Below are 23129 nucleotides of genomic sequence, written 5' to 3'. Positions count from 1 at the left end.
ATCCATTCTTGATACTTGATGGTTATTCTAATTATATCTTGAGAGTCTATACACATTCTCCACTATCCATCCTTCCTTGGTGCTAGAACTTTAGGTACTACACATGGACTTAGGTTCTCCTGAATCAAACCTTTCCTCAACACCTCTTGAACCTATCTATTTAGCTCATCACTTTCAGTAGGAGTCATGCTATGAGTAGCCTTGTTAGGAAAAATACCTCTAGGGATTAAATCTATTTGATGAATGATTTTTGTTACTCATGGCAACCCTTTTGGAACATTATCAAAGATGACATCTCCATACTCACTTAATAGGCCTAAAACTTTAAGTGGAATTTCACTACTTGCTTCCTTATCTTTTCTAGGAATCAAAGCATAACACATATGTTGATGTTTCATGCCATCCAAAAAATTTATTCCATCAACAAGACATACCCTAGCACTATTGCATAATTTTTCAGCTTCCTTTATCAAGGGCTTCAATTTGTGGTGAACTCCATCCTTTGTCAAAGATTATGTATTTGCATGACCATCATGTATGGCATGCCTATCAAACTATCATAACCTTCCCAACAATAAATGGAAGACATCCATTGGAATGATGTTAGAGAGGACCTCATCATGGTAACTCCCAATCCTGAACTTCACCAAACATTGTTCACTAACCAAAACCTTATGATCATCATTCACCAAAGAAATTTGATAGGGTTGGGGGTGTTTCTCCCTCTTGAGTTTTAGCTTTGAAACCATTTCTTCTAACACCAAGTTGTTAGGGCTTCCACCATCAATAATCACATCACAACATTTACCCTCATAGTTGCACCTAGCATGAAAAAATTCCTCCTTTTTCTAGGTTCAGTCTCACCACTTAGTAAGACTCTTTCATTTACTAGAACCTCTCCTCTTTCTACATCCTCTAAATGTGATGACTATGCATCCTAATCCACATGACCAACCCTTTCTTGTCCCTCAGCTCTCCTATGTTTCCTTCCTTGGCATTGAGGGCATTCAAAGGCATGATGAAATTATTCCTTACAATGAAAATAGGTACCATGGAATCCTCCTCTTTTGGAACCTTGTCCATGTCCTCTACCCCTTCCTCTCTGATCTCCAAAGTTTTGATCATATGAGTGGTTAAAACCCTCATTCCTCTAGTTTCGTCTCGTACACACATCTTTATTTTCTCTCTAGTTCTCATTTTGGCCTCAAAATGACCTACCACTACCCCTTCTACCTTGATCATGCCCTCTTTGCCTTCCATTAAACCTTTTTTTTAGCTTCTCTTCAACTTGGAGAGAAAACTACTATGCCTCTTCAATGCTAGTCATTCTATCCAGACTTAACTTCTCCTGAATGCTAGGTCTTAATCCACTAAGGTAACAACCAACCCTCTCCTTGTTTGCTTCTATATCCTCTAACCTTATAAGAACTTAGTAAAATTCCTCTATATATTCCTAGACATATTTTCCTACTTTTTCTAACCCTTGCATTTTCTTGAATAAATCAAGCTCGCAATCAACATGAATGAACTACTTCTTTAGTTTGTTCACCATGCAATCCCATCTTGTGATTTTCTCCTTTCCTCTTCTATTTATTTCTAGATCAACCTCTTGCCACCAGATTTTTGCATGGCCTTTCATTTTGAACTTTGCAAACTTAACCCTATCTAGGTCCCTGATATCGTCATACTCAAAATACTCCTCTAGTTCATTGATCCAGTTGATCAACTCATCTAGGATTAAAATTCCCAAAAACATACCCACATCAATTTTAAGGCTTTTTACAAGCTTAAAAATGGCCCTAAAAAGCCTCTCCTCTACCTATTTTAGGACTTCTCCATCTCCTTCCCCTTCTAGCCCAATATTTCCTTCTTCATTTTCTTTCTCACTTTCATTGCCTACGACAACATTCATCCCTCTATGGATCTCCTCCTGCAATGCTTAGACTTATCTTTGGAGGGATCTAACCTGAGGAGTAATAACTCTAGCCCTTCCACCATGCTCCCTTCATGGAGGAATTTCTTATCTCAAAACCACAACAACACAATGCTAATACAAATTGCCTCATAGTTGGTACTCTATCTACACACTTAGGAAAACTTGCACTGATGCCACTTGATAAAGACACAAACCACAACTAGAATGAATGCCATATGGAAAAAGGGGAATATTATTATTAGTAAAATATTCTAATAAATTTAGTACATGTAAAAAGACCCAACTACATGCCCTATGGGCTTACAATGGTCAGAGCCTAAACAAAAATAAATAAATCCTCCTAACAGTACCTTCTTCCAAACTCCACAAAGAACTACCTTTACAATGCCATAAATATTCTTAAATAAACCCCAATAAGGTTTAGGGTTAGGAATACATTCTATAATATGCCATTTGGAATCCACCACAAAAATGGAAGGTTCTAGAAATCACATTAGAAGCTGGTGTAAAATTAGAAGAACCCAAAAATGATAATCCAACTTTTGAGAGGCATAGCTTTTGATTCAGGACTCTGATTGATGAATTGTTTACATTTCTAAAAAGCTCTCTATAGTTCTATGGAAGAGATTTTATTGTCCCCCATTTTTAGTCCAATAAAAGGTCATTTAATGCATCAAATCTGACTTGAAAGCACTCTTAGGATGTCTCTAGGAAACTTAAAACTATAATAACTTTCAAATCATAAAGTCTTTTCACCTAATTCTTTTTCTAGAGTGTTTTCAATTAAAAATATAATAATACCTCCAACTTACACCCATTAAATAATCACAATGATTTCTTAGTTAAAAAATAACCCATTTTTTACATTGACACATATCCCAAGGTGCTCAAAAACTCTAACCTAGAAAACCAGTAGTGGAACTATGAGAGTTGGAATCATTATTTGACCCAAATGGGTATCCAGAAATGAAAACACTTTAAATTGAAACTAATTCTAAGCATAATTTTTTGGGTGATATAGAATTGCACTTACACCACTAGATGCTCTTGCATCATACACCTAGGGTAGATTAAAAAGTGACCCTATCATTTTATAGCTATTAGAGGAAAACCCAAATGGGCAACCTTCATTGTGGATATCCAAGTTGAGTCTGCTATTTTTCATCCTTTCCACTTCACAAGGTATTCTTCATACTACCTATTTATGGTACTCTAGCCACACGACTATCCAAAATGACTTCAATCTCTTCCTTCACCAAAGTAGGAGTTGGACATGGCTCCAACATCAACCCCTCTTCTGCACCATGATCATGATATTCTGTTATGTTTGTAATATTGAAGATATGAGAAATGTGAATCCTACCTAGAAACTCCACCTCATATGTGTTTCCTGAGTCATGTTTCATCAAAATTTTGCAGGGTCCAAATTTCATTATCTTTAGCTTGTTGTAGGTACCCACTAGAAAGCATTCCTTCCTCAAGTCTACCATAACCAGATCCCCTACTTGGAACTCTTTATGTCTCCTCTTTTGATCTGCCCTAGCCTTATACTATTGATTCATCTTTGTAATATATGCATGTACCTCCACATGTAGATTCTTAACATGTTTAGTAAATTCTTCTACCTCAACACTTGTCCTCTCCCTTTGCTCCATCTTTCTTGGCTTAGATGTAGTCATTCGACTATTCCCATACACAATTTGGAATGGTGATCTACTAGTACTCATATTTATAGAATTATTGTAATAAAAATTTTCTTGTGGTAGATTTAAATCACATCTCTTGGGCTTATCTCCCACTAAACACCTTAGCAAATTGCCCAGACTTCTATTAACCACATCTTCTTATTTGTCAGTCTATGGATGATACATAGAACTAAACTTCAATTTTGTCCTCAACTTCTTCCACAAAGTCCTCTAGAAATACCCCATAAATTTAGTAGCTCTATCAGAAACAATAATCTTTGGGAGACCATGTAGTCTCACCACTTCTCTGAAAAAAATCTGCAATATGTACTACATCATGAGTCTTCTAGCATGGAATGAAATGCATGATCTTGGAGACCCTATCAACCACCACAAATATTGATTCATTACCCCTTTGTGTCCTCAGAAATACAAGAACAAAATCCATACTTATGTCCTCCCAAGGCTTTGATGGAACAAGAGATGGTTGATAAAGTCCAATATTGCAACTAAATCTTTTGCCTACTTTACATACTTGATAAATCTACACTAACTTCTTCACATCCTTTGACAATTGAGGCCAAAGATAATGTTCTCTAACAATGAGAATAGTATTATCTTGACCAAAGTGTCCTGCCATTCTTCCACTGTATTTCTCCTTAATCAAATTCTCCCTCATAGAACTCCTTGAAATACATAATTGACTACCCTTGAGAAACATACTATCCTAAATCAAATAATCTAGCCACCTGGTTATGTCTAGAGTAATAGATTCTTTACAACCCTTCCATGCTTCAGGAAAATGAGGATCCTAAGGTTATAGATTCTTGAGTTCATTAAACCCAACCACTACGACCTACATTACTATCAACAACAACTGTCTCCCACTCAATGCATGTACTACACTATTAGACCTTCCACTTCTATGTTTCAACATGAATGTATATCTTTGCATGAACTCTACCCATTTTAAATATTTTTGATTCAATTTACCTTGGCTATTTACATACTACAATGGTTGATGATCAGTATATAAGAAAAATTCTTTCAAAAATAAATAATGCTTCCATTTTTTTAATGCTTGAACTATTGCATAGAACTCTTGATCATAAACAAAATACTTCTTCTTTGCATCATTTAGTTTTTCACTAAAATAGGCAATAGGCTTACCTTCTTGGCTCAGTATTACCTTAATAACACTACCACTAGCATTGCAATCCACCTAGAACACTTTATTGAAGTCAGGAAGTGCCAACACAAGTTGCTCTATCACCTTCTTCTTCAACAATTTATAACTCCTTGCAACTTTTTAAGTCCACTTGAACTCTCTTCTATCCCCCCTCATTGTTTTAGTCAAGGGTGCACATATGCCGCTGAAATTTCTAATGAACCTACTATAAAAACTAACCAAACCATGGAATGACCTCACCTCAATAGCAGACCTTGGAGTAGGCCATTCCAAGATGGCCTTTAGCTTCTTTGGATATATTTTGAGACCCTTAGCTAATACAACAAATCCTAAATAGACTAAATCCTTTTTGATGAAGCTACACTTCTTGAATTTAATCAATAATTTCTCTTCCCTCAACCTTTCAAGGACACTATGAATGTCCAATAAGTGTTCATCCAAAGACTTGCTAAAAACTAAAGTATCATCCAGATAGACAATAACAACTTTTCCCAAGAATTTCTTTAGTACCTCATTCATAAGCTGCATGAAGGTAATTGGTGCATTGGTTAGTCCAAAGGGCATGACTAATCACTCATATAGACCCTCCTTGGTCTTGAATTTAGTCTTCCACTCATCTCCCTCTCATATATGTATCTAGTGATAGCCACTCTTGAGATCTATCTTTGTGAAGTACTGAGCTCCACTCAAACATTCCATAAGATCATCCATTCTTGGCAAAGGGAACTGATACTTGATGGTTATTCTATTTATATCCCAAGAGTTTGTATGCATTCTCCATTCTCTATCCTTCTTTGGTGCTACCACTACAAGTACTACACATGTACTCATGATATCCTGAATCAAAGCTTTCGTCAATAGGTCTTGAACTTGTCTATTTAGCTCCTTAGTTTTAGTAAGACTCATCCTATGAGCAGCCTTGTTAGGAAAACTAGTTCCAAGGATTAAATCTATTTGATGACTGATTTGCCTTACTAGTGGCAACACTTCTGGAACATTATCAAAGATGACATCACCATACTCACTTAATAGGCCTAAAACTTCAAGTGGAATGTCACTACTTCCTTCCTTATCTTTTCTAGGAATCAAAGCATAACACATACATTGATGTTGTAAGCCATCCAAAAAAATTCTTCCATCAACAAGACATACCCTAGCACTATTGCATACCTTTTGACCTTCCTTTATCAAGGGCTTCTATTTTTGGTGGACTCCATACTTTTTCAAAGAGTATTTATTTGCATGACCATCATATACAACATGCCTATCAAATTGCCATGGCCTTCCCAATAATAAATGGTAGACATTTATTGGAATGATGTCACAGAGGACCTCATCATGGTAATTCCAAATCTTGAACTTCACCATACATTGTTCACTAACTAGAACCTTATGATAATCCTTCACCTAAGAAATCCAATAGGGTTGGGTGTGTTTCTCCCTCTTAATCTTTATCTTTGAAATCATTTCTTCTGAAACTAGGTTGTTAGTGCTTCCACCATCAATAATCACATCACAACATTTACCCTCACACTTGGACCTGGTATGAAACAAACTCCTCCTTTTTCTAGGATCAGTCTCACCACTTAGTAAGACCCTTTTATTTACTAGAACCTCTCCTCTTTTTGCATCCTTTGAATGTGATGACTATGGATCCTTATCCACATGAGCCTTACTTGTCCGTCAACTCTCCTATATGTCCTTCCTTGGCATTGAAGGCATTCAAAGGCATGATCAATTTGTTCATTACAATGAAAATGGGTACCATGGAAGCCTCCTCTTCTAGAACCTTGTCAACGTCCTCTACCTCTTCCTCTCTAATCTCCAAAGTTTTGATCATGGGAGTAGTTGAAACCCTCGTTCCTCTAGTTTCAGCTAGTACCCACATCTTCATTTTTCCTTTGGTTCTCATTTTGGCCTTGAAATGACCTTCCATCGCCTGTTCCACCTTGAGTACGCCCTCTTTGCCTTCCAAAAAAGCTTTTTTTAATATTATCCTCAACTCATAGGGAAAATTAGTATGCCTCTTCAATGCTAGTCATTCTAACCAAACTTAAATCCTCTTGAATGCTAGGTCTTAACCCATTAAGGTAATGAGCAGCCTTCTCCTTCTTTGCTTCTGCATGCCTTTCCATGATAAAAACTTAATAAAATTCCTTTATATATTCCTAGATATATTTTCCTACATGCTTTAATCCTTACATTTTCTTGAACAATTCAAGCTCGTAATCAATAGAAATGAACTACTTCTTTAGTTTGGCCACCATGCAATTGCTTCTTGTGATTTTCTCCTTTCCTCTTTTATTTCTTTCTAGCTGAACCTCTTGCCACTAGATTTTGGCATGGCCTTTCATTTTTACCTTTGCAAACTTACACTATCTAGGTCCCTGATATCCTCATACTCAAAATATTTCTCTAGTTCATTGATCCAATCGATCAACTCATCTTGGTTCAGAGTTCTCGAAAACATACCCACATCAATTTTAGGTACTTTTTCCCAGCTTAGAAATGGCCCTAGAAAGCCCCTCCTCTACTTGGTTTTGAACTTCTCCATCTCCTTCCCCTTCTGGCCCAATATTTCCTTCTTCTTCATTTTCTTCCTCACTTTCATCGCTTACGAAAACATTCATCCCTCTACAGATCTTGTCCTACAATACTTAGACTTGTCTCTAGAGGGCTCTAACCTCAAGAGTAATAACTCCAACCCTTCATGGAGGCATCTTCTTGTCTCAAACCCACAACTACATAGTCTTGGTGCAAATTGCCTTATAGTTGACACTATGTCTACACACTAAAGAAAACCTGCTCTGATACCACTTGATGAAGACACAAACCACAGCCAAAATGAATACAACTAGTGAAAAAGGAAATATTATTATCATTAAAACATGCTACTACATTAAATACATGTATATAGACCCAAATACATGCCCTATGGGCTTATAATGTTCAGATCCTGGAGAAAAAAAATCCTCCTCATTGTACCTTCTCTCAAATTCCACCAAGAATTACCTTTACAATGCTAGAAAAGTTCTTAAATAAACCACGATTAGGTTTAGGGTTAGGAATAAATTTTAGAATATGGCATTTAGAATCCACCACTAAAAAAAAAGGTTCTAGAAATCATGTTAGAAGCTGGTGTAAAATTATAAGAATCTAGAAATGATAATTCAACTTTTGGGAGACATAACTTTTGAACTAGGACTCTAATTGATGAATTGTTTACATTTCCAAAAATCTCTTGAAGTGCTCTATAGCCCTATGGAAATATATTTTCTTTTCCCCCATTTTTTGGGACCATAAAAGGTCATTGAATGCCTCAAATCTGACTTGGAATCTCTCTTAGGAGGTGTCCAGGCAACTTAAAACTACAATAACTTTCAAACCATAAAGCCTTTTGACCAAATTATTTTTCTAGAGTGTTTTAAATTAAAAATATAATCATCCCTCCCACTTACATCCTCTAACTCATCATAATTATGGCTTAATTAAAAAATAACCCATTTTCAACATTGACATGTATCCCAAGGTGCTTAGAAAGTCTAACACAGAAAACCAATAATGAAACTATGAGAGTTGGAATCTTTATTTGACCCAAATGGGTATCTAGAAATGAAAAGAATTTAAATAGAAACTAATGCTAAGAATATTTTTTGGGTGATATAGGATTACCCTTACACCACTAGATGCTCCTAGATAATTGATAGTATTTATTGAGCTATGCAGTTGTAACCAAGTGCTTCAATTTATATGCCAAGTTTCATAGTATTCATCGAGTCACCAATATAGACTAAGTTCAAGACTACTTGAAAGTGATTAGTATGGACCGAGATTCTATGACTATCAAGTGCATGATGATGCCAAGTATTGATAGTTTATGTTGAGTATTAGAACCTCACCGAGTTAGTCTTGAGAACTTGAGTGTCGAAATTTGAGCTGACTATGTAATATTTGTATAAACTTGTATTGTGACTGAGTTTGTAATTGTTTAATTGGATAGGTATATATGTAATGTATTTTATTATATCTAAGGTATTCATGGAATTAGTAATGAAGTAATGTGATTATCAGAGAAGATTAGAAAGTGTGAATTATGAAGGCTATAGTAATATAAGGAGTAGCAAAGATTCCTCTATCAAAGCAAGGTGATCTATACACTTAAAGGAATCTCATTCAATAAACTAAGTTGCAGATCAAAGATCAGGTATTGCTTCATCCTAATAGATGGATCAATCAAATCCTTTAACAAGGTAGACCTAACAATCTTATGCAAATCTCTTTACTAAGTGCATACTTCATTCTATGTTTTTAAATCCTTTAACAAGGTGGACCTAGTAGTCCTTATTGTTCCTAATAGAGTAGATCATTAAATGTGATCAATGTAAGCCTTAACTAGCCAACTTTGCTTGTGGGTATCATCCACACCCCAATTTTACTTTCTATTTGGAATGTTTTTGGGTCACCAAATATTTGTGCCAAAGTTGTATATATGCTTTCATGTTTTTAGTTTCTCATGCATGCAATTAGATTAGTATTTAATTAATTGTTGATTGGATTAAAGTTTTATAAGTTATAGAAGTTATTGATTGACCTCTCCCCTCTCAATAGCTTAGCCTTCAACAATATTTCTAACAATTGGTATTAGAGCCTTTTGGTTATTAGAGAATAGTTTAACAACTTGAGCAAATATAAAAAGTCATGGAGATATTCAAACATGACAAGGCTATTGACAATGATAAGCTAGATTTGGAAATTGCTATTGTCCAACTCAAGAAAGCAAAGGAGCAAATCTCTCAATCCCTTAAAAGAAGAAAAGATCTTGCAATTCAAATGAATGATCATCTCTACATTGAAAAAATAATTGAAGACCTTCATTCAGTAAGTAGCTCAGATGAAGAAAATGAAGCAATCAAAGAAGAACTAGAAAAGAATGCTTCACTATAAGAAGAAGTAAGAAAACTAAGAAAAGAGTAAAAAATTCAATCAATAAGATTATGTGAAATTATGGAAAACAAAAACAAGATAATAGAAGAGATAGAGGGAAAGACCAATGAATTCAAACACCTATCCTTTCAGCAAGTAGACTTCATTGATCAACTCTCCAATGCAAATAAAGAAATCATGAAACTAAGATTTGAAAATGAAAGATTGTAGAATGACCTAAACTCTGAAAGACAAATCAATGAAATAATGACGAAATCTCAGGCATACATGAATCAATTGAATGAGAAAAATCTCTATAGACAAAAAGGAAAAGCGGGAATTGGATATATAGAAGTAGGAGAATCATCCAAGGAAGGAGCTCAAAAGAATCAAGGACCTACTTGTAATCATTGTGGTAAGATCGGTTATACTTCAAACAAATTTTGGAGCCATGGAAAAGAAAAATTCAATTGAAGATGCTACAATTTCAATCAGCATGGTCATACGCTAATGAATTCAAAGAGAAACCAAGATTTGAAGGCAAATGTCACAAATGTAAGAAGCATGGGCACAAATCATCAGAATGCAAAACCAAGATATTAAATCCAGAAGAAAAAATTGTGAAAGTTAAATTTGGTTGGGACTACAACACCTAGTGTAGATGACATTACTATGGAGAATTTGGACATATTGGAATGAATTGTGTAAAGCATCATTTGAGGAAAAGAGATACTACTAAAAGATGTTTCATTTGTACTAAACTTGGTCATCTTGCTAAGAACTACATGAATACTAGTAGAATTGAAGATAAAAAGAAGACAATGGATAATAACATCTAAAAATAGATGAGATAGTGATGGGTTCTAAAGTCTACTAAGAATGTAAGTCTAAACAATGATGAACAAGTCACTCAAGAAGTGGGTGGCTCAACAATTTCTACTTGATTTCTCAAAGGAGAACTAGGACTAGGCTACCAAATAAAACATCCAAATTAGTTCTAGTTGAAGAGGAAAAAAGATCCATATCTATATTCGAGATACAAAGGGATCACTAAGTGAAATGGTACTAGTAACTATCGAATTAATTTTCTTACCAAGTGAGGTCAGGTCACAGACTCTACTAAGAGAGGTCGGGAGTAACTAGATTTCATATGGTTACTAAATGATGGAAGACTCTACTGAGTAATCAATGCAAGGAAGTGGATGATAGTCTATCAATTTGATCTACCATTTGTACCAAGTATTTATGGAAAATTTTGATAAAAGGAATGAAATCAAAGTCATTTTTCACCATGAATTTTTGAAGAGCTATTGCATAGAGAAATCTTCAAGAGCATCCAAGCAATTTGAGAAAAAAATTATCAAAAGATTTTGAATTCTCTCAAACCCTACCAAGTGAAGATGGCATCTAATAGCAACAAGTTAAGATGAGGATCTAGCATGCTAGTTCATAGTGTAGAAAAGAAACCTCCAGACTTCAAGCTCACTCCTACCATCGTCGAAACCTTAGATCTAAGTGGAGAACACTTGCAAATCCCTTCAAATGTACTATTGATTAAGTATATTTGTTCCCATTTTAAATGCACGATTCAAGATATTGGTAATTTGGAAATGGATAAAGCCCTAGAAAAGTTGTGTGCAAATGGAATCTTGAAACTTTAACATCAACACCTCAAGAAAAAAGGGTTAACCAATATTCCTCACATGCCTTGTAAATTCCAAGTGAAAAAAATTAAGTTTATTCTTAGTTAGGTGCATAATGGATAGTTATGGTTGAAATAACCAATTTTAATCATGAAAAAGATTATTCATAGAATCACTGGTCTCCCAATGTTGGCTAAAGCTAAGACAAACAAAACCCTAAGTCGGGCTAAACTAGAGAAGAAAACCCTAGCAAAATGGGATGGTAGAGGCATGAAGATAAGAAGTGTCATTGACATGGAATTAAAGTGTGGTATTCATGTCATTGCACATAAGATATATAGCTCTAGTAGGTTGAATAGTGTGTCATATGAAGTAGTTGACCTTGTATGCAAAGTTGTAAAGAACAACCTTTCTCTTGACCTTGCTGAGCTACTGTTGAAACAATTCAACAAAAACATAGAGAGAATTAGGAAATCAAAGAATAACTCATGTAGGTTTGCCTCTCTATTGACATGTTTTTTTCTTTTATATTTAGAAATTCTTCCCTTCAAAAGGTTCAGTTATATGGAGAAAAGACGTGTCAGTGCTCTACCAAATTAATGAGTACATTGCTGAGATGGGAGAGAATTATAAAAGTATCATGGAAAAATATTTTGATGAATTTAGAGAGAAAATGAATAATAGATTTAGGATTCCAAAGAAATTATTGGAAGATTATAAGGATGATGTGTCTTTCATGGTAGCTAGTGATAAGGTATACATTTAGGCAGTCAAGCCTAGAATTGCATGGGTTAAACCTCTTGGATATGAGGTTAATATAGATGAAACTAAGGATATAATTAAAGCACTTGTAAATGAACTAGTTGATCACAAGGATGCATATTTTGGTACATATGATGAAGCCAAAGCTAGGATAGAACTTGTGATTAAGCTCCCTCAGGTGATAAACAAAGGCAAGAAAAGAGTTGCCAAGTTGAAAACTAGTTCTAATCTTTTGTTGAGCAAGGGAAAATGTTTGGATGAAGAAGAAGAGGATGAGGAAGAATTAGAGGAAGAGTAACCACTAAAGAAGAAGGGCAAGGTAATAATTAACAAGCCTACCAAGCCATTCACTATTGTGTTTACCAGAAGATCCTCAAAGAAAAAGGCTAATAAGGAAGGAGGAGATATAATATTCAGAAAACCTCCACCCATCTACCAAGATTGACTAAAAAAACTACAAGAAGGGGCCATTATAAAAAAATTTAAAGCATTAAATTATGAAATTAGGACTAAGGAAGAACAAAAGAAAATTGAAAATCTAGTGATGGACAAAATGGGTAAGTCAAAATACTCACCAGACTAGCTTACTTCTCAAATTCCTAATATTTTTATGGATAAGATTAAACCAAGACGGGAATTTTCCATGCAAACTATAAAAGACATCTATGGGAAGACCTTGAGGCAGCTTATTTAAAGCTTAATAGAAAAGGTGGCTAAGGAATTTCTAAAGAAAAATGAGGAGAAATTAAGTCTAAAATTCAATACTTGTCTAGTTCTAATAGAAGATATTGAGAATGTTATAAGGAATACAACTAATACATGGAAGAATGTATATCATCTTCATAAACCAAGTGATTTTTCTATTGAAGTGAAAGATGATGATGGTGATGATGATGATGATGATGAAGAGAAAGATGAATAATAAAATTTTGAAAAGACAACACAATTTGATAATATTGATAATGAAGAGGAACAAGAGCAAGAGGCTACCAAAAAATAAATGCAGGATGATGAGGTAACTAACCTAGTTAAGATTATTGTAGTAGTTATTGCCTCACTCCCTCACTCTACAAGAAAATTAATAACTACATCAAACATGGAGACAACCTCAGTAGGATTGATTGTGACTACCAATGACAACACTAACATCTAATCAATCTTTGCACTAGCTTAGCTCAACACATCACTGACCAAAGTGACCTCCACTTCATCTACCAAGCTGTAGACTCTTCTCTCTTCTACCATGTTGACTAAAAAGTTTTTGGACACATCAATTTTGGATACATCAATCTTGGCTACTATAGGTATTTCTATAATAAGTGCAGTACAATTTTTGTGGCCAATCCTACTATGTCTACTATTGTTTTCATTCCTAGTAAGCAAGAAATAAGTGTAAGGATAGTTGAGTCCAAGCCTCAATCAAGCACAAAAATTTTGGGCCAAGGAAAAGAAAAGGAGGAGGAAATAGACCTTGATGAGGATATAGTGACCCCAAATTGGGACATATCCAAACTCAATCTAGATCAAATGTAGACATTTGGTGAAATTATCCAAAAGAAAGCTAAATAACAAAGGCTAAGAGAGGAAAGAGCAAAGAATTTAAAATCATCGAGGATGCCAAGAATCTTTTGGTAGAGGCTATAGGTATAGAAGTTGATTCATCTCAACCAATTTTGTATCAATTGATAGAGGCAGTCTAGAAGTTCAATGAAGATTAAAATGGACATGATAAGTTACTACAGAAAGCAGTGAAGAAATTTGAGAATAAAGTGTTAGAGCACATTGCTCAACAAATTTCCATCTACCAAATAGAAATCTCTACCATTTTGGGTACAAATGTAACTCTAGTTTCTGGTAAGCTATGTGATGTTTCAAATTTCTCTAAGGAAATGAAGGACAAATTATCCAAGGTTGATGAAGATCTCAAGGTGAGTTCTTAGGAGTTGCAACTTGACCCCAGTTCAAGATTTTCTCATTTCAATAAGATTAAATTTTTGATAGATATATAGGAAGAATTGCTTAGAGAAGATGCCAAAATCAAATCTACATTATTAGATATCCAAAATATGATTCTCCCTAACATGGATGCACTACAGAAGCATATTGCACATTTCAAAACTCTCGTCCATGACAATAATTTTTCCATAGTAGACCACATGATTGAGTTGTCAGCAGAAGTTCAAATTGCACTACACACATGTAAGGTCTTGTAGGATAATTGGGAAAAAACTTTGGCTATCATACTCAAGGTACATTTAGAATTTTTGTCTAATTTTTGAATTAATATGTAAATATATAGAATAAATCTTTAGCATTATTATCAAAAGAGGGAGAAGAATATAATAGAAGATGTATGGGAATGATGAGTTATGGGGGAAAAAAATGTAAGAATTGATACATAAGGTGAAAAGGAAATGGGGGAGATAGATGTGACATAAATGTAAATAATGATTCAAAAAAGAATATATAGCAAGGAAATGTATAGAATATTTTAATACGAGCCTTCCCATGTATAGAGATATATCTTACAAAACCAATTATAAAAAATCTCAAAAATAGTATACTCTACTAAGATAGAATCACAAGGTGATGGATAAAGATGTTCAAGAACTTTTTTAATTCAATTTTGGCTAATAAGTGTTTTTGTCACTAATGCCAAAGGGAGAGATTGTTGACATATCATTCAAGTTTTTTGTTAGTGACATACACTTATTCATATTGTAAGTATCTATCGAGCTTATTATATAGTTAATAATGTTAAACAAGAATTTCATTTGTTAATGAGGTCTATAGTTGCTACCGAGTCCTTTAGAAAAATTTTAGTAAATTCTAAGTAGTTAATATTATTGTGATGATCAGTAGTGTAAATTGAGCACCTCATTGTATGTTGAGTTTACCAATGCAAACTAACTTGTGTAGTGCTTACCAAGTTCACAGTTGATGTGATGTGAGTCTAGTGTTGACTAAGATACTTAGTATTAACCATGTGATTAAATTTATAATGAGGTCAAGGAGATAGCGTTTACCAAACTATGTAGTGGTAAATAAGTGATTTAGTTTATATGCCAAGTTTCATAGTATTCACTGAGTCACCAGTGTAGATTGAGTTCACAACTACTTAAAAGTGATCAGTATGGACCAAGATTCTATGTCTATTGAGTATATGATGATGCCGAGCATTGAAAGTGGATACCAAGTATCGAAACCTCATTGAGTCAATCTTGAGAACTTGAGTGTCTATAGTTGAGCTGACTTTGTAATATTTGTGTAAACTTATATTATAGATAACTTCGTAATTGTATAATTGGATTGGTATATATGTAATGTATTATATCACATCCAAGGTATGGATGGAATCAATAATGAAGTAATGTGATCATCAAAGAAGAGTAGAAAGTGGGAATTACAAAGGCTATAATAGTATAAGGAGTAGTAAAGATTCATCTATCACAGCAAGGTGATCTATACACCTAAAGGAATCTCACTTAGCAAACCAAGTAACAAATCAGAGATCAACTACTACTTCATCCTAATAGGTGGATCAATCAAATCCTTTAATACGGTAGACCTAATAGTCTTATGAAATTCTCTTTACCTAGTGCATACTTCATTGTGTGTTTGTAAATCCTTTAATAAGGTGGATCTAGTAGTCCTTATTGCTCTTAATAGGGTGGATCATTAGAAGTGATCAATGTAAGCCTTAATAGGCCAACTTTATACTATAGTACTAAAGCTTGTGGGTATCATCCCCACCCTAGTTTTACTTTCTATTTGGAAGCTTTTTGGGTCACCAAAACTTTGTCTCAAAGTGTTATATACACTTTCATATTTTCAATTTCTCATGCATATAGTTAGATCAGTTTTTGATGAACTGTTGATTGGATTAAAGTTTTATTATTTTTAGAAGTTACTAATACACCCCTCTCCTCTTAGTAACTTATCCTTTAAGAATATTTCCAGCACATCAAAGGTAGTGTAATTTGGGATATGCAATTACTTGCATTGTAAGATATTACGGTGAAGCATTTGCTATAAATGTGATTCTGTTAACCTTCTTTAAATTTTTTCAAAATCTCTTTACTACATTGAGTTTTAAGGGTTTTCAATCAGAATTAATGATCCTAAATACTCTCAATCAAGCTGAAGCTTTTTATCATCAGTATTTTCATTTTCTTGGAATATCCTTTTAATTATAATATGTATCATTATTCATAGTTATGTATAGAAATTGGATAGTTTAAATATATTAATAGGTTGTTCAACTTGAATATTTATCTATAGAACTTGAATGATAGTTTATTCAACCTTAGAAAACTATTTTTCTACCAAAACTTGAGATTGAAAAACCTGAGTTCATCTTGCTAGATCTTGTACTGATGTTATTTGACATGGGTACAAGTGAATTTTTCTTATAATTTGTTATTATTAGACATTTCTTTGCATCAAAATATAGAATATGTTTAGACAAACCAAGACATATGTAGTTACATTTTTTTTTTCAGTAGTAACTCCTTTTGAGTAGGTTATGGCAGTGCTTGTTAGTGATAGTTGACATTAAAAATGATCAAGCTCTATAGCTATTTTAATCTTTCATTTTTACTTGTATTTATCAATGCACCAAAATTATTATTTACAAACGTTATTTTTTCTTAGCTCCTTTTATATGCCATTATTTCTCCATTGTAAATTATGATAATTTATATTTGATTTGTATTATAGCTTATAGTTAGTATGATGTGATATCCCATTATTTTAATCAAAAAAAAAAAAACATATAAATAGTGGCTAGGAAAAGTAAATATACCTTGTCCAGTACACACATTCCCTAAAATTGCATAATAGTTAGATTCATTTCAAATAAACTAGTAGATTACTATCATATTTTGTATAATCACATAGATGCATACATGCTTGATAATCTATCACATACATTACTAGATCATTCGTATCCTTGTTCCCTAAATACTTTCAAACATGATACAATGTTCCATGCACATTTACACATACAAGGAACATCATACTATGCATATGTGAGGCCTCGCCCTGACCATCATAGCATAATGATACATTACTATTATTTTTGATATTCATGACTCAAGATGTCGAGACATTATCTGATGCTTAGAACATACTTTATTATTTCATGTTGTGTGATGTTATTTTCAGATATATTTGATGATTGTCATTTAATGTTTCATGTATATGTATGTTGATGAAATCAGTAAATGTAGGATTGAGACTTTGATTTAAGAGATTTTAAATGATTAAGAATTAAGCAGGATGAAGAAACCCTTATTGATGTATGTTTTAATTTATGTGAATTTTTGAATACGTATAAATTTATGTACATGTGATTTTATGAGACTACTGATGTGTGCAATGAATGTGTAGATATTTAGCCGAGAAACCCTATGGAGGAACATAACTGATCTCTTTGTGCTAATTTTGGAAGCCTTGTTGTTCATAATTCACGTATTGTATTGTGAGATATATGTATGTATCTTCTTTGTTTAGTGAATGTCAATGTTCGTAATTATGTTCTTTCAGTGTCATTTGACACTCGTAAAATGTTTATGTGCTTCGGTGTGCTATTTAGGGTTAGTTGTTTAACCTTTGAACCCAAGTTGGCTTAGTTGGTGTCAGTTTTCTAATTAGGTTCTTAATTGAGGTTAGTCATCCCTAATCCGAATTAGTGCTTAATTTGCATGTCAGAGTAGTTAGAAGGTCCTATTTTATTCCTAGATTTTGTTTGGCTTTAAACCTGTTTCCTAAGGCTTAAAACTTGATATTATTATACCCAAAGGGTATGGGTATGGGTTAGGGGTCTTTTCCAACCCCTAAGCCCCTTTTTTTGACTTTTGAGGTCACTCAAAAAGTCTCTTTTTGCCTTTGTGCGAAAATTGACCATGGTTATCTTGAATTACTTCACCTCATCTCCACTTAGGGTTTAATCATAGTGTAGGTTGAGTTAGGAGTTTCTAGAATTGCAAGTGGGTGGGAGTAGTTATTAAGCCCTTAGGTGGTTGAGTTGGAGGCCTATTTAGAGGCCCTTCTTGGACTTGTGGAGTTTGTTACCCAATCTCTACATTTAGAGAGGAGTTTTGAAGATTGAAGGAAGGAAGTGGAAGCTCTACTCAAACTTGTTCTTTTCCATTACCTCTTTGTGAAGGTAGGAAATTCTCATCTCCCTTATTCAATTTTCATGTTTTGTTTCGTGCTCATGCTACCTTGTGGTTGTTTAAATGTTTGTATGTTTGTGGGTATGTAGGGAAGATTTGAAAACCATGTTATTTTGGTTGTTTTCCTTTCATGTTTATGTTTGCAATTTTGAGATTTTTCTTGCATGGGTGTTTTGGTATTACTCACCCTTGGAGAGGGCAAAAGTGACCAATTTTGGGAAAGGTCTATTTAGTTGGACTCCAACCAGTATAGAGTCTCTTCTCAGAATGAGAAGAGGGAGAAAGGGTAGGGTGTTATGGGCCCCTACCCGTTAGCACAAACTAGGTATGAGTATGGCATGTTTAAAAGACAGAACATAAGTTCTTGGTTAATAGCCCCAATTGGGCATCTGATTTGGTGTTGTCCTCAACTTCTCCTCATTGGAAGAATCCACCTTTCCCTAGTGTTGAGTTATTGTAGATCTTGTTGTGAAAATCTTGTATAAATATGCATGTTTTGAATTGTTCTTGTTCATGCTTTTGGGTCACTTGATCAGATTCTGTTTCCTCCATGGTTCTAGAAATGTACTTCATAAAATATTATAAATCCCTTGATTAGGGTCATGAAGAAAATTTGATTTAATTGTTGAAATTTTGGATTGAGATCCTATTGTAAATTGTATTTTAAACCCTATTTTAATTGGCAATGAAGCCAAGTTTTCTTCCTGATTTTTTCCCGACTGAGCCTTTGAATCAGGTTGGCAAATAAAATTTGAGTTGAGTATAATTGCTTGTTATGTGATTTAATTGTAAATTTTAAATTTATATGGTTGAGTCTCAAAATAGGATGGAAATAATGATGATGTTCATTTTTGCAATATATCAAGTTGTTCATATATGTTGAAAATAGAAATTTATGTTCATTCATGTAGATTTAGTTTTTATGATTATTGGATATTAATCAAACTTGCATTATTGTGTGAATGGCTAAATCTATGTTTAATTCTATTCCTATTATACACCTTGAAAAATGATACATGACTTTAAATCTACACTTAGAAAATTTCATCAAAAAAAAAAAAGAGGTTTTTAAGAGAGTAAAAACTCTCTGCCTTTTGTATGAGAGAAGCCTTTAAATGTTTTAAGTAACAGAGAATCAAAAAAAGATTCCCTAATTATTTTCTTTTTCCTTATTGAATATTTAAAATAAATATAGAAAACAATAGTAAAAAATCAATATAAAATAATCCATATAACATCTTACCTTAAATATCTCCCTTTCACCTATAAACTTTTAATGATAAATGCTTATCATCCCTCCTTGGGCGTCAGATCCTAAGATGCTCTTTAAATTAGGTTTGTTTTTAAAAAAAATAAATTTTAAACCCTTGCAAAGTATTTAGTCATCATGTGATGATGTCACCATTGTTCCATCCCCATCTTCTTTTAAAAATGGGCGCTCCACTTGTGGGGAAAAGCATTTAAGTTTCTTGTTAAACAAAGATACCCAACCTTGCCTTTGTTCCACCCTATGAACACATGTATTGAAAAATGCATGGTTAATATTGTTTGTGGTAAGAGGGTTGCTGATGGGAGGGTGACATCACCTGTCACCCCCATCTCATCACTCATTCCCTTCAATCCCTTGGTCAACGCTTACTTTCCTTTTACCTTGTGAAGGGCTTTTAATCTTGTGCATGTCTTGCCATTAATGTGACTTGCGCTTCTTCTTTGGTGACTGACGCAGTGTTAGTGGCATGTGAGAATGTGCTGAGCATTGGGAAACGTAGGAGGGAGTAGGGGGGTTTAGGGGGAAAGGGGTAGAGTTAGGGGTTAGTGTGTTGTTAGGTTAGTTATTTATTAAGCTTGGTTGTTTAGTATGTTAGTAGATTATAGTTAATTTTTAAATTGTGTTTGTTTGTTAGTATTAGTATTAGGTTTAGATTTAATTATTTAGTGTTTAATTATGTTTGTTTGAATTGTAATATATATATATATATATATATATATATATATGTATCAATTTATTAGCTTGTTTTAGAAGTAGTTGTTAAAGTTAGTTAAAATGTAATTAAGTTTAGAATTATGACTAGTCGATTATATTAGATTTAGTTATCTTTATTTTTAGATTAATTTAGTTGTTTTTATATTAATTTTAATTTATTTAGTTTTGTAATATTTTTAGTTTTGATTTAGAAATATGTAAAATTGAATATGGTATTTAATTTAAGCTAAATTTTGTTTAGATTTGAGTTAAATTTTAGATTTTAGAGATGTTAGTATTAAATAGAATCTAGTTAATTTGGTTTTAATAAATTGATTTACTAAATTAACTTTGTAAAAGATAGTTAGTATTAGATGTAAGTATTAATGGGTTTAATTAAGATGGTTAGTCCCATGTATCATATTTTAGTAGACTAATTAACAATCTATTTAAATTAATGATCGATATCAATCTTATCACACAAGTTTTAATATCCTAACGATGTAATCGTCCTCGGGTAAAAGCACAAACCTGTGTCACCTTTTATAAAGAAAAGTGATATCAGAATGTGACAGTTCAACATTAATGACAAAAAAAATGGTATTTGCATTTAAAATATGAAGATGATGTAAACTGATGAAATGTGTAGAATTGTATGAATTTTATGTCTATAATTTTTATTATTTTTTTGACTAAGAATTTATTTATTTTATTTTATTTTGAAGTCCCTTTTTAACTGTAAAAAACATAGGATGTAGTTCCCGTCAAACAAGTATGTGCAAATCATCTTTTTTTGTTATGATTTGAAAATATTTTATAGATGACATGTATATCTAGTGCACAAAAAAAGAAATAATTTTTTTTGATGTATATTTTCTTTGTTATAAGTACTCAAGTTTGACCTTATCAGAATCCAACAATTTTTTCCTCTCGTCAAAACTTCCCTATCAAATCTATACCTTCTTGAAAAAAAATTACATATTCATGAAGAGGATTCTCTCCTCTAGTGATAAATATATTTTTTTTATTTTTTTGATATGATTTACTATTTTTTTTCATTTTTTGAGAGAGCATCTTTTGAAATGTTGAAATATCGACTTATAATATTTTTAGATTATAACATATTATAACTAATCAAAAAACTCAAAAATTTATATAATGATGATATTGAATCTGAAATCTATAAAAGGGTATTTTTAGTCTATTTTAAAAATTGAGTTTTGATAGAGAAATAAGATTTGACCAAAACAGGTTTTTGTATTACAAACGGTTATGTAATGTAGAGAACCTGTACATAAAATGTTATGTCAATTATTTCATCTTAAAGCATTATAATTATTAATTTAGAATTATTTTTTTTTTTGCATTTTTGCCCTCATAGTTTTGGGCATGACATTTTGGTATCAGAGCTCGTGTTTCAACACTAGGAACCTTAAACCATTGTGCTTCCTAAACTTAATGCAAACTTTGAATTGTGTAGACGCCGCTTGTTAGTCATAGCCGGCGAGGCAGAGGTCGTAGGGCTAGGGGTGGTAGAGCAGGATAGGAGGATGGACCACCTCCACCACCTCCACCTCCACCACCACTAAACCCAAACTAGGACATTATAGATGCACTTCAGACTTTAATCAATTTAGTTCAGTAGAGAGTAGTACCTATAGTTCAGCCAGTTCAGCAGATTCTAGTAGTGGAAGCAGAGGGACCTGAAGGAGGCGGGCCCAGAGTCAGAGAGAGGACGAGGAGTCCCCCACCGAGGCAATTAGAGGGTTAGGGTGAACACAAGGAAGAGTCCATACACCAGAGAGGACCCCCTTTTGACAGACCTCCTAGACATGTAGGAGATGACATCAGGGAATTGATTCGACTCAGACCACCATTGTTTACCAGTACCATTGAGGGTTTAGCAGTAGAGGCATAGTTGCAGAGCCTATAGTGGTGCTTTGGGTTATGCCTTTATGGGAGTAATCTAAAAGCATGCCTAAAAATTCATCAATTGAGAGGGGATGCCTCCAACTGGTGGCATCAAGAGGAGATCATAGGCGGAGTGAGGATGGACACCCTCACATGGGAATCTTTCCTAGAAAGATTTTGAGAGAGGTACTTGTCAAAGCATTTCCAATAGAAACAAATTGAGGAGTTCCATTCTATTTATCAGAGAGGCCTTACAGTGCCATAATACAAGAGCAGGTTTCTCGAGCTCCTTCCTTATGTGGAATACATGAAGGATGAGAAACTTCAAGTGCATCGCTTTATCATGGGTCTGAATTTCTCACTTCAGGGCCCAGTGAGGATGGCATTCCCTACCACCTTTAGATAGGCAGTGGAGATAGCACTAGTTGTTGAGGATACTCGAGGTAGGCAAGAGTTACGGGATCGGTCTCAGAATCGAAACTCTTCCCAGCAGAAACCCCCTTGGAAAGGGAATCAAAACTATATAGCAGGGTCCTCTAAGGGCTAGCAGTCTCAGCACCCAAAACCCCAGCAATAGCAACAAAGACCTTCTCAAGGTTCTCAAGGCTCTAAGCCCAAGCAGTGGTAGTCATAGGGTCCTAGGAAGGATCAGAGAGTATAGGCCCCACGGTCATAGTCAGTAAAGACTCAGCCATCTTCTAGGGGTGGATTCAGTAGATCTAGTAGGTCAGGGGACCCATAGCAGTTTGGGTCACAGGGTGCATGATCTTATACTCGTAGAACATGCTACACTTGTGGTGGCATGGGTCATATAGCTAGGGAGTGTCCGCAAAGACATGCATCCAGTGGTCAGAGTAGGGCTTTTTTAGAGCTGACAGTTGGTGACCTGGGTAGATCCCATAGAGTTTTTGTAGCAGTTGACAATCGTCAGGCTAAGC

This window comes from Cupressus sempervirens, chromosome 3 (assembly GCF_028749045.1).
Source record: "Cupressus sempervirens isolate cs-2001-9-10 chromosome 3, ASM2874904v1, whole genome shotgun sequence".
NCBI classification, from domain to species: Eukaryota; Viridiplantae; Streptophyta; class Pinopsida; order Cupressales; family Cupressaceae; genus Cupressus; species Cupressus sempervirens.
This window is presented reverse-complemented; position numbering follows the sequence as displayed.